At 37.3% G+C, this 12,904-nt stretch overlaps 1 non-coding gene across 1 annotated transcript; it reads right to left on the reverse strand.

Moving 5' to 3' along the window:
* Nucleotides 1-7,802: 7,802 nt before the first annotated feature.
* Nucleotides 7,803-7,909, reverse strand: LOC147945798 (small nucleolar RNA R71). The gene has a single exon (XR_015597917.1). It is a non-coding gene; the product is annotated as a small nucleolar RNA R71 (small nucleolar RNA).
* Nucleotides 7,910-12,904: the final 4,995 nt, after the last annotated feature.

The following is a 12,904-nucleotide window of genomic DNA, read 5'->3' on the forward strand; positions in this document are numbered from 1 at the left end:
AGCATGAACTCTGGTTCAATAAGGATCATCCCTCATGAAATGTTTGACTGTTTTAAGAGTAGCATGAAACAAAACCTCATCAGTTGTTGCATTCAGACTGACAGCCAAAGCACAGTTTGACTCACGGAAAAAACGCTTCAGCTGAGGAACAAGGCCGCTGGTTGAGATTGTGATCTTACGGGGACTGAAATGAAGTCCATGCTCATCTACCATTATGTTTGCAGCTTTGATGACATTTTCAATGTTGTAAAATGGCTCTTCCATTCCCTACAAAACACATCCAGCTCCATGAGAAACTGGAGACACTGGTTTAAACAGACCTTAAATATGATCTAAATATGATCTAAATATGTTGAATGCCACCGCCGCCATCGATGTTACCGAAGATTTTTTTTTAACGACTTGGTAAAAGGTGAAAGAGAAGAAAGAAAAGAGGGTTTTGATGGTTCATAGAAGTCTCTCAATCAATTAGAAGTTTAGGTTACCTATTTTGTTAATATATCAACTTTTTAAAATATATGTATATTTTTCTTAATTTAGTTTTTTAAAATTGAGGGTAAAGCTGGGTTTTCATTATTAGAAAACCTATATGACCAAACATATCAAACTAAAGTCTAGATGGACATTTTTTTGTTTAAAATGTCCTTTTTTTTCAATTTCCGCTTTTTTTAATGAGCCATATTTTTTTTTGTCTCCACGTCATCCATCGAATCTGGATAAAATTCTAGCTTTTTTAAATTTCTAATTTGGATAAAAATCAATAGTGATATGTGGAGACAATTTAATGACATCTCGTCTCTTATTTTCTTTCAACTTTATTTTGAAAATAAATTAAAAAAAAACTAAACTTTCCATCCAGTTTCTTTATGTTCCTATACTTCTTTTAGTTTCAACAACTATAGTTAAATTACAGAAGCTTAGGTATTTTTAAGATGGACATAATTTAATTATTTTCTCAATAAATTTTTTATCTTTGTCTACTAGATTATAATAATGTTGTCCATAATTTAATTATGTTCACGAAGATCCAAAAAGACACTAGTTTATGGTATATAGACAATAAGTATAAAAATTAGGACACATACTTTTGTTCATGTTTACAACAAGAGGAACTTGTCTACTGACATTTAACAAATTGACCTTGTCTACAAGTCTTGAAATGGAACTTGTCCACATACTTAACTTGTCTATAGAACAAAATAACTTGAAGACACTATACACACCCCATCAATAGACACATTGACTTATTGCCTCAAACGTGGACAACGTATGTTAAGGATAATAGTAACTTCTCTACTGACTTTAACAAATGCTTATTGTCTACATACATTCTCAACAACCTTTTGATAAACTACTTGTAAGTCATTAACTAAAGCAAATTGTCTACTGATCTTGAGGGAACAAAGTTTATGTGGTTCGTATGAAGATCGATGGTTTTAGCAAAGAACTCAAACCTTAAGTCTTAAAAATGGACAACATATCATAGTCTATCATGGCCAACAAAGGACAAGTAACATGTGGACAAGTTGTATCTTCGTTGATGATGTTGTCTACCAATTCTGGAAATTGTGGACAACAATATACAACAATACATGTTCAAATATTATCCTCTATCAAATTATAACTAAAATCATTTTTAGATTATAAATATTTTTAGTTGATGGACTACTTAGACAGACTCATAAAACTGGTGGACAAGTTCTCATTGACCTTTTGAATATTGTCTACTAATTGGAATATTGTAAACTTGTTTACAAATGACATCCCATCACAACACACCAAAAATTTTCTACAGAATATCTTTTTTATATAATATTTTTATTTGAAACTTTATAAATTAATTAATATTATAAAAAAAATAAAAAGAACATAAAGGCATATTAGTACACGTGAGTGTGTATAACTTGAACTAGGGATGTCAAAATGATTTACTCAACTCAGTTCAATTCATTACCTAATGAGTTTAGATTCAATGAGTTAAATGGTTAAATGATTAACTCATGTTAGTGAGTTCATACATTAAAATTAAACTAGAAGTACATCAGATATGTCCTCTCCTTTGTTCTTTATTCACTTACCCACAAAACACAAACATGATACAAAACAAAACAAGAAAGATTGACTATGATCAGAGTAGAGACGTCTCTATAAATTGGCTCCTCTCCGTTTGCAATCATCTCATGTAGAGGACCAATCACGGACTCTGGTTTTGGATTCACAAAGATAGGAACATAATTTCTTGTTATTGTAACCATTAGCTAAGATACGATGCTCCACAATCTTGTACACATGCTTCATTCATGTACTATTCCACTAGAAGTTTGATTTTCTCGAATAATAAGTGTCTCCTCCTTGTCATCTACATCATAGAAACCCACAGTTTATAAGAAGCAAGAACAGAAATATGACATCAGAATGAAAACTCAACAACAACACATATGAGTATAGTCAATCAAACAACAGCAACACATACAAGCATAATTTTGTCTCATACCTTCATCGCTAGTCGAATAACCATAAAGCCAAGACCGAGTACACAACAGAGCTTGGACATTGCTAGGAAGGAGAGGATTTCGATACTTTTCTATTATGTGAGACCCCATGCTGAAAGATGTTTCAGAAGCTACTATTGTAATGGGGATACTAAGAACGTTCATCGCCATGTATGTTAGAGCACCAAAACGTTGTCTATTTTCTTTCCAATACTGCAAAACGTTCAAATTGAACCTTAAATGTACTCCTTCTACACATTCTGCAAGCGCTATTATCCTAGATGTTGAACCTTTAATGTACTTCACAGTCTCTCTAATCTTATACAATGCATCATCAAGCACAAGCAAAGAATTTTGCACAATACAGTTTAAGATATGTGTGCAGCACCGCACATGAAAAAAATCTCCTTTACACAACAATTTATCATCCAGATTAAGACAATCTTTCAAGATATCTTGCAAACAATCGTTGGTTGTAGCATTATCCAAAGTAAGCGTAAAAACTTTGTTTTCTATACCCCACTCTTTTAAACATTCATGGATCCTACTAGCTAAAACATCACCGATATGAGGAGGAAGAATGTAACAGAACGATAAAATCTTGGTATTCAATACCCAGTTTGGATCAATGTAATGTGCTGTTAAGACAATATTTCCATCTCCACCAAGTGAACTCCAACAATCGGAAGTCAAGCATATCCTACTAGAAATATTTTCTAGATCAGACTTCAGAATCTAATTTTCCTTTTCCCGAGTTCTAACCACATCAGCTGCAGCAGTGTTCCTAGTATAATACTTATAGTCTAGATTTAAATACTGAAGATAATCCCTCAACTCTTCATATTCAACACAAAGAAAAAGAAGATCATGTCTAATAATCACTCGACTAAACTTTCCCTAGCAATTGTGTGATCAATCTTTGCTATTTTCTTTCTACCCCCGTTGAACATTTCTTATGATGATGAATCATATTTGATGGTCCAGTAGTAGGGAACATCAAATATGTTTTTGGGCAGTTGTTACAACATGCTTTCTTATCACCGTTATCTTCTTCTTCTAGTCTAAAGTAATTCCACACATCTGATGTCCTACTTCTTTTACGAGAAACACTTACCAGACTTTTAGATTGTGATGTATCTGCTGAAGTTTGCCCACAACCCCCACCACGAGAATATGCATCTTCACTATCCATTGATCTTGAAAAATAGACAAAACAAATAAGACTCTTCTTAGAATGAATATGACAAAGTGTTCTATTCCTAGAGGTTCATAGAAAATATAACTTATATCACATAGAATCAACGAAGACAAGTATGAAAATTGGTTTAATATCTAAGAAAGGATATCAAAAACGATTATACTCATGTCCCAAACATGATAAATCCATAATGAACTCCAGATTCTAAACAACATAACTTCCTTTGAACAAATCCAAAATGGACCAAAGCTTCCGCCATTTAACCTGCAAAACAAAAAAACTCTCTCTATCCAATCAGCATCGACATATAAATTATACCATCAATTACTCTAATCTAATTGCTTCTAAATCATTTCAAAGAACCAAGAGGGACACCAATCCACAACTCCCAATCATATCGAGCCCTTTAAACAAGGGAGGACCAACGAAGTACAAACTTGAATTAAAGGAATATACATGCAATTAAAACCAATTAAAACCGATACACCATTAAAATCCAAGGAGAGAAACGAAAAGACTAAATCCAGAAAAAAACTCGGAGCCAAAAGTAGTTGATATATCATGGTTTTTGCGGTTTTTAACCATGATATAAGTGTGCTTTTTGAGTATTTTGATTTGTTTTGTATGATGTTTTTGACTCTTTCAGGTTTTTCTAGGATTTTGGCACAGATGGAGCAACATTGAGCAATTTAGATCATTTTGGAGCATTTAACTGGAGAAATCAACTTGGAGCTGATCAAGAGTGATGGTGTCGATCGACGCCACCTTAGGGTCGGTCGACACCCATATAAGCCGACAAACGAGCCAAGTTTACAAAACATCCTGAAGTTTTCCATAATTGCAACACAAGTCCTTGGCGTGTTTTAGGTTTTAAAAACCCTTAAGTTTTAATTCTAGCAGCTTTTTGAGAAAGAGATATTGTGAGCTTTTGGGATAGACGGATCTAAATTCTTTTGTAGATATTGAGAGCCTCAACATTGAACCTGGTGTTGACACCTAAAATTTACTTTCTTCTACATCATTCTCTTTATTCACTCTCTCTCTCTCTCTAACCCTACGTAGCACAGAAGCGTGGGAGGTGATGCGCTTCTCGCTATGGAACCGGAAACGCTCGGAAGCGCTCGGAGGCGTCTCGGAATCGCGATTCCTAAAAGATGATGTTTGGAATCGGCAGGGAACATACATTTCAGAGTTGGAAGCGTCGTGGTGTATAGATCGGACGTAGTAGTGTCAGATCGGGCTTTCTGGCCCAACAAGTCAACATGGTAATTGTTCTCCTATTTGTTTTTTCTTTTTCGTTTTGCTTTTCAGTTATTGATTAATATAATATGTGCTTGTTATTACTCTAATGTATTTTTTTTTTTAATATATAGATTAGAAGGTAAAAAAACTTGTTTTCTAAAAATATAACAACATGTCTCAATTTTTATTAATATAGTTTTTTTGTCATAATCAATATGATTTTATATTTTATGATATGTATTATATATATGCGTCCAAAAATTACTGCTTCCTTTTTAAAAAAAAATAAATTGTTTTTACGCTTCTAAACGCTTCCGCTTTCGCGTACCCGCTTCTGAGATAACTCTTTCGAGATTGGAACCCTCGAGGCTTTTAGGTCTATAGCCGTAATTCAATTACTCTTTTAAGTAGGAGTCTAAGGATGCTTTAATTGATTCTTAACACCTTCGAAACTCCCTTCTTTATTTCCGATGAGAAGGCAAATTTTTAGCTTTGATCGGTTCAAGGAAGCTTCTACAACTTGAAAAGTTTAGACATCATCGATTCAAAGAAGGATTTGAGAGATAAACAGAGAATTAGATGAGTACAAGACATCACTGATGGCGAATTAATTATCACATATAAATTTTAAGCACACTTGGGGATTTTTTGGTAAAATACCAAAAGAAATGGATAAGTACAAGACGCCGATGAGGCCAGAGATAGTGGAGGCCCTGATTTGTGCAAAAGAATGGCTTCTGGAGGATGATACTTCTATCTTTAAAGCAGCGCAAATGTCAAGTGCTTGCATAAATTATCTGACACATAAGTGAGACTTAGATCTACTATCTCTGAATGTAGTTGTTTTCTAAAAGTTATTATGTTGTCTTTTGTGGTTAGTTTCAAACCAACCATATGATTTACAGTTAGGAATTGGCCTCTTTAAATATCTAATGCATATTCAGAGATGCTTCTTCCTAAATGAAGTCTACATAAAGATCGCTAACTGATCTAATTGTCTTGATGAAGTTGAAACCTATCTTTTAATTCCAAAATTGAAATTCTTCATTCTAATTTTTTTTACAAAAGTATATGAGTAACTAAAACTTTAAACATGGAGAAATTTTGAATAAATGTATCTACAATCATTTTTTTGAAAACTACGTAATGTTTTTTTCATTTTTTTCCAAATGTTAATGAAAAATCACAAAAATTTATATACAATTTTAGTTGAGTAGCGAAGATAGCACTGTCTTTTTACAAAAAAACAAAGAGTTAGTTTAGAAAAAAAACATAGGGTAGTTTTCATAAAATATATTGTAGGGACAAATTCTATTTAATATAAATTAGATGAAATTAATGTATAAATATAGAATTATAGATTAAGTTAAATGGAACTGATGCGGTGGGATATAAAATGAGATATAAATAATTCTATTATTGGGATGTGTTAATTATATTTTAATAGCATTGATAAAAGTAGTCGAAATTTTATGTAGTCGATGTTTACATAATGAAATGTTTAACTCGGTGAGATACATTTAATGATTTTGAAAGTGATGATAATAAACAAAAATATGCAGCAGAAAATACTAACACAAAAAACTGAAAAACAACAATATTAGCAATGATCATTATCATAAACTATATTAAAATGTTTTTTGATTACAAACAAACAACATACAAAAATTAGTCTTTTAGAAAACACAAAATAAAATATTTCTTAAAAAAAAAAAAAAAAAAACAATCACGCGGCGTAGCGCGGGTACCAACCTAGTATTCTGTAATTTTCTGAAAAATTCTCTAGATTTCGCTTTTTTAATCGATTGATTTACACAACCCTTTTTAATTCTGTTTTTGTAGTGCTTTTTTTAAATTTAAATCAACCTGTGTAGCGTAATAATAAAAACTCTAGAATTTATTGTGTGTTCTTGAGTCTCTGTGAATTCGACCCCTGAAGTACTACAACTGCAAGGCTGTTAGTACCTCTAGGGTATTATGATTTGAGCTTATCAAATTTTGGTGCCGTTTCTGGGGACTCTTTTGATCTACCATTAGATTTGTGTTTTTAATTTCCTCTAAAATTTACTTTTTTTTTTAATTTTCTACTAACACGCTTTTGTTTCTCTTCTCTTGTGTGTTTCACGTCCATGCCTCCTAAGCCTAACACTCGGAACAATAAGACTGATCCAGCTGTGAAGCTTACAAACCAAGAATTGGGAAAGCTAGAGCGTGACAACAGAAAACCAGCCAAATCTTTGAAGATGGTTAACACAATCATTCTGAGAGGAGATGAGGCTGGCGTTTTGAGAGATCAAGATGGCCACTTGCGCAATGAGCAGGGCTAAAAGATTGATGCAGAGGGCAACATGATTGTTGAAATTGTTGATGTTGAGGAGGTGAACAACGGTGTCGACCAACGCCAACTGAGTGTCGATCAACACCCACTTCCAGCAGATGTACGTGGAGCTGCTAACCACGTTAACAACCTGGTTCGAAAACAGGACCAAAACCAGGATTTAATCAGGACCATTGCAAAATTCAACAGAGCTGACCTGGTTTATGAGAACCACTCTGCTAATGTTCCACCTCCATTTTCAAGGAGTGACTTTGAACTAAAGCCTGCATATTTCTAGCTAGTTGGACATAGACCTTTCTCAAACGTGCCCAATGATAAGCCTCTAGATCATATTGAGCATTTTGAGGATCTTAAAACTAGTATCAAGGCCAATGGTGTTATTGAAGACTACATGTACTGCAAGATCTTTCCATACTCACTTGCAGGAGAAGCTTCTTAGTGGTTAAAACAGTTGCAGCCTAGATCATTGACAAATTGGCAAGACATCAAGGTGGCTTTCGTTAATTATTTTTATGATGATGCAATGTCTGATGAACTAAGAGTCAAGATCTCTTCATTCAAGCAAAAACAAGATGAAGCATTCAAAGCAGATTGGGTGAGATTCAAGGCTTATCAAAGAGACTGTCCGCACCATGGTTTCTCCAGGGTACAATTGCTGAGTATCTTCTTCAGAGGATGTGACTGGGAGTATCAATTAGCCTTGGATGCTGCTAACCATGGGAATTTCAAGACAAGGTTTCCAGATGAGGTTGAGAATCTGATTGAAAACATATGGTTCTGGTAATATTACGTAAAATGTATGACATCTGAGTAAATCTCCCGAGAATTATTTGTAAGATATATGTATTACAAGGACTAAAATGAAATCTGTAAAAAATTTTGAGGATGTCAATAGTGCACCCTCAAATTTGAAGGCTCACTATTTAAACCCTTAAAATTTGAAGGTTTAAGGGTCCGTTGGAATTCAAAAACCCTTCAAATTTGAAGGTTTGAGAGTTTGTTGGAAATGCTCTTAGAGGTAAGTTTTTACTTTAATACACTAATTTAAATTTTTTATCTTTTAAAATTAGTATTCCAATAATCTAAAGCTATATTATCAACTACCAAAATTTTTTTCAAACATTAATCATTACAAATAGTATTATGGGAGGTCAAACCCCTGACCAAGCAGAGGAGTAGCTAGTAAACCAAGGACCAATATTGTCAAATTTCAAAAACGTTCCGCAACTAATTCATGTTTTACATGGAGTTAACCGTCAAAACGTCATCTTATTAGATTCCACTATATGTTTTACCACTAAAAAAATGTTCTTACATACAAAAATATTTTATTGTTAAAGTTTGCTCTTTATCACCACCTATAAAATGACTTTGTGAACAAATTAAACCAATTTTTGTTCATTTACTTTCAATTTGACGTAGTTTCTTTTCACAACTAAAATTTGTTTGTGACAGTTTGTATAACCACTAAAATATTTATTTAAAATTGTTTACTCAAAAAATAGTATGGATAAAAGGAAACAAATATCTACATGATTGCAATGATGAGTTTATGACCAACTCAATATGTAACATCTGCAAACCAAAATCCCGGTTTAGGGGATTGCATCGGTCGATACAGGTTATGTCTTCTGCGGTTTGACGTAAGTTAAACGCTGCGTTTTGGGTTAGGGAAAACCCTTAAGTCGTGTTTTGTCTCATTAGGCGAGTTTGGCCGCTTTTGAGAGAAATGAAAAGGAGAAAAGGTGTTCTTGAGTGTTCTTGAGGTTTTTGGGAGATTTGAGGCTGTTACTGTAGAGATATGTAGCTGGGATCGTTGTAGGAGCTTCCTAGGAACATTTTCTTCCTGTGTTTGGGTCGGATTTCTTTTGTGGCAAAGGTAAGTGCATGACCATGGCTTATCTAAGCTAGAGATTCTCTGATCTGTGTGTTTTTGTGTTGTGTAGCTTGTTAGAACGTTGTTTAAGTTCGTGTGAGGCTTTCTTGTGGCTTAGGATCGAGTCTTGTGGTTGTAGGAACGAAGATCTGGTGAGAAGCTTTGGGGAAAAAACGATGCTCGGCATGTGCATTGGTCAATGCACTTTGTGCGTCGGTCGATGCAAGTGCGAGGACGGCGCGTGAAACCTTAGGGTTTTCGTGCTATGTCGAGCATGTGTCGGTCGATGCAATGGGAGCATCGGTCGATGCAAGTTAGCCTTGCATCGGTCGATGCATACCTTGCGTCGGTCGACGCAACCCCAACTGGTGTCAGTCGATGCACATTGGTGTCGGTCGATGTAGAGTCCTGGTTTTTTTGGTTATTGTTGTTTGATGGTTAGAGTATCTCTATTGCTTGTGTGAATAGCCCAGTAGATGGGAGGATTGCCTTACTGAGTGTTTATAAAATACTCATGCATTGCAATTTGTGTTTATGGTGCAGGTAAAGGTAAAGTGTGATCGTGGAATCAAGGCAATGAAGAGGAGGATGTTCTAGGGACTCGATTGGATATTGTCTGGTATTGCTAGGTAGCTAGATTTGGGTCATTAGAAACATTGCTAGGGTCCTGGTTTTGTGTTTCTCGTTGTTTGGTATTTGGATATTGTTATGTTATAATATTGGTTTATTATTGGTTATTATGGGTATTGGTTATTTCTGCTGTTGGTTATGATTGTGGTTAGGTGGCTAGTGGGTATGGGACCACTAGTTGTAGTTTATTATTATTATTATCTATTATTTATTATTCTAAAAAAAAAAACTGGTCAGATCGTTTCAGTTTGGTATCAGAGCCCTTACCGTTCTAAATTTGGTATCAGCGGTCAGGTTGCATTGGGTGCCAGCGAGCATTGTGTCTGATAGGAATTCCAAGTTCACTTTGGTATTCTAGAGGGCATTTCAGGCAGAGATGGGCACTAAGGTGCACATGAGTACAACTTATCATCCCCAGACAGTTGGACAGTTAGAGAGGACGATCCAGACGTTGGAGGATTTGCTGAGGATGTGTGTGCTGGATTGGGGTGGCCATTGGGCAAATCACTTGAGGTTGGTAGAGTTTGTTTACAACAACAGTTACCAAGCGAGTATTGGGATGACTCCTTATGAGGCTTTGTATGGGAGGCCGTGTTGTACACCGTTATGCTGGACTCAGGTGGGGAAGAGGAGCATGTACGGGGCAGATTTCGTTCAGGAGACCTCAGAGAAGATTCGGGTTCTCAAGCTGAACTGAAGGAAGGTCAGGATCGGCAGAGGAGTTATGCCAATAGAAGGAGGAGAGATCTTGAGGTTCAGGTTGGAAATAGAGTGTACCTCAAGATGGCCATGTTGCGGGGTCCGAACAAGTCATTGACTGAGACTAAGTTGAGTCCGAGGTATATGGGTCCGTTCAGAGTGATTAAGCGAGTTCGACCAGTGGCATATAGACTGGAGTTACATGAAGTTATGCGATCATTCCATAAGGTTTTCCATGTCTCTATGTTACGGAAGTGTCTCCGTGAGGATGATCAGTTGTTGGCTAAGATTCCAGAGGATCTTTAGCCCAACATGACTTTCGAGGCGAGACTAGTGAGGGTGCTCGGGAGGAGGATCAAGGAACTTCGGAAGAAGAAGATTCTTTTGATGAGAGTCCTATGGGACTGTGATGGTATTGAGGAGCAGACTTGGGAGCCAGAGGCGAGGATGAAGGCAAGGTTCAAGAAGTGGTTCGAGAAGAAGGTAGCGACTTGAACTTGTCTAGCCTGGTCCTAGTTGTAGTCCGTGGCTGGAGCGGGAATGGAGTATTCCAGTCCATCTCTCTTGTTTACTTGGTCGCTTAGGGGTGGTTGGTTGTGCGACTAAGTAACAAGATGAGGTGGTGCTCGGGGTACGAAATTTCCGTGAGGCGGTGGTTTGAGGGAAAGTTTCCTAAATTAGAAGTTTCAAAAAGTGGGAAGTTTCCAGAAGTGAAAAGTCTAAGAATGGAAAATTTTATGTGAGTTAGAATTTGTCCATTTTTAGTGGTTGTGAGCCTTGGAGGGGCTAATGTGGCCTTCGCGGTGGACTTTTGAGTCATTGTTCCCGTGTGTGGCGGTCTCTTGAGACATTGTGTGGCCTTGTGGCGGGCTGTTTAGCAAATTGTGTGGTCTTTGTAGCGGGTAGTTTAGCCAATTGTGTGGCCTTTGTTGCGGGCTATTTAGCCAAAGTGCTTGTTTAGGCGGTCCTTCGGGACAGATGGTCTTTGTGACGGTCCTTCGGGATAGATGGTCTTTGTGACGGTCCTTCGGGACAGATGGTCTTTGTGACAGTCCTTCGGGACAGATGGTGTTTGTGATGGTCCTTCGGGACGAGTGGCCTTGGTGGCGGTCCAGTTTAGGACATTTGTTTGGGCTTGGTGGCGGTCCTGTTTAGGACATTTTTTTGGCCTTGGTGGCGGTCCTATTTAGGACATTTGTTTGGCCTTGGTGGTGGTCCTAATTAGGACATTTGTTTGGCCTTGGTGGCGGTCCTGTTTAGGACATTTGTTTGGCTTTTGTGGCGGCTTGTGGGGGAGTGAGATGATCCTTGTATGGTCATGAGGTATTCCAGTGAGGGGATATTTGGTTGGTTGGACATTGTGTTGTCTTACGCGAGCCACGGGATGGAAACCTGGATAGGGATAGGACTCAGACGTGTTCAGAATTGTTTGCTCGCGACTCTTGGAGAACTTAGGTTCTTCTAGTACCGTCATATTCTAAGACTTTGTGGCTTGAGAGTATGGTTGGTATATCGACTTTGGATGGCGATCCGGGGACGCGCTGTAGGATGGCAACCCGAGAGACGAGTATTGGATTTTCCTTATATATTATGGCATGCGGGTTTATGCCCAATGAGGAGCCAACATTATGGCATGCAGACTTAGGTCTGATGAGGAGCCAATAAAAACTCAAGGTTTAGGCCTGTGAGTAAAGGAAAGTCCAATCGAGAGCAAATAATGCCTGGAGCGTGAGTCTATCGCCTAGAGGTGGCCTTTCGTAGATCTGTCAGAGGAGTGCGGGCCGTGGAGACGGTTTCACAGGAGTCCTTGGCTAATCGTTGTTCGAGATTCGAGGATAAATCTATATTGGTGGGGGAGAATTGTAACATCCGCGAACCGAAATCCCGATTTAGAGGATTGCATCGGTCGATGCATATAGTGCATCGGTTGATGTATGTTCAGTTTTCTGCGGTTTGACTTAAGTTAAACGCTGCGTTTTGGGTTAGGGAAAACCCTTCAGTTGTGTTTTGTCTCATTAGGCGAGTTTGGCCACTTTTGAGAGAAACGAAAAGGAGAAAAAGTGTTCTTGAGTGTTCTTGAGGTTTTTGGGAGATGTGAGGCTGTTCCTGTAGGGATCTGTAGCTGGGATCGTTGTAGGAGCTTCCTAGGAACATTTTCTTCCTGTGTTTGGGTCGGATTTCTTCTGTGACAAAGGTAAGTGCATGACCATGGCTTATCTAAGCAAGAGATTCTCTGATCTGTGTGTTTTTGTGTTGTGTAGCTTGTTAGAACGTTGTTTAAGATCGTCTGAGGCTTTCTTGTGGCTTGGGATCGAGTCTTGTGGTTGCAGGAACAAAGATCCGGCAAGAAGCTTTGGGGAAAAACGATGCTCGACATGTGCATTGGTCGAAGCACTTTGTGCGTCGGTCGATGCAAGTGCGAGGACGGC

Source organism: Camelina sativa, chromosome 4 (genome assembly GCF_030686135.1).
Source record: "Camelina sativa cultivar CO46 ecotype springtype chromosome 4, ASM3068613v1".
Taxonomy (NCBI): domain Eukaryota; kingdom Viridiplantae; phylum Streptophyta; class Magnoliopsida; order Brassicales; family Brassicaceae; genus Camelina; species Camelina sativa.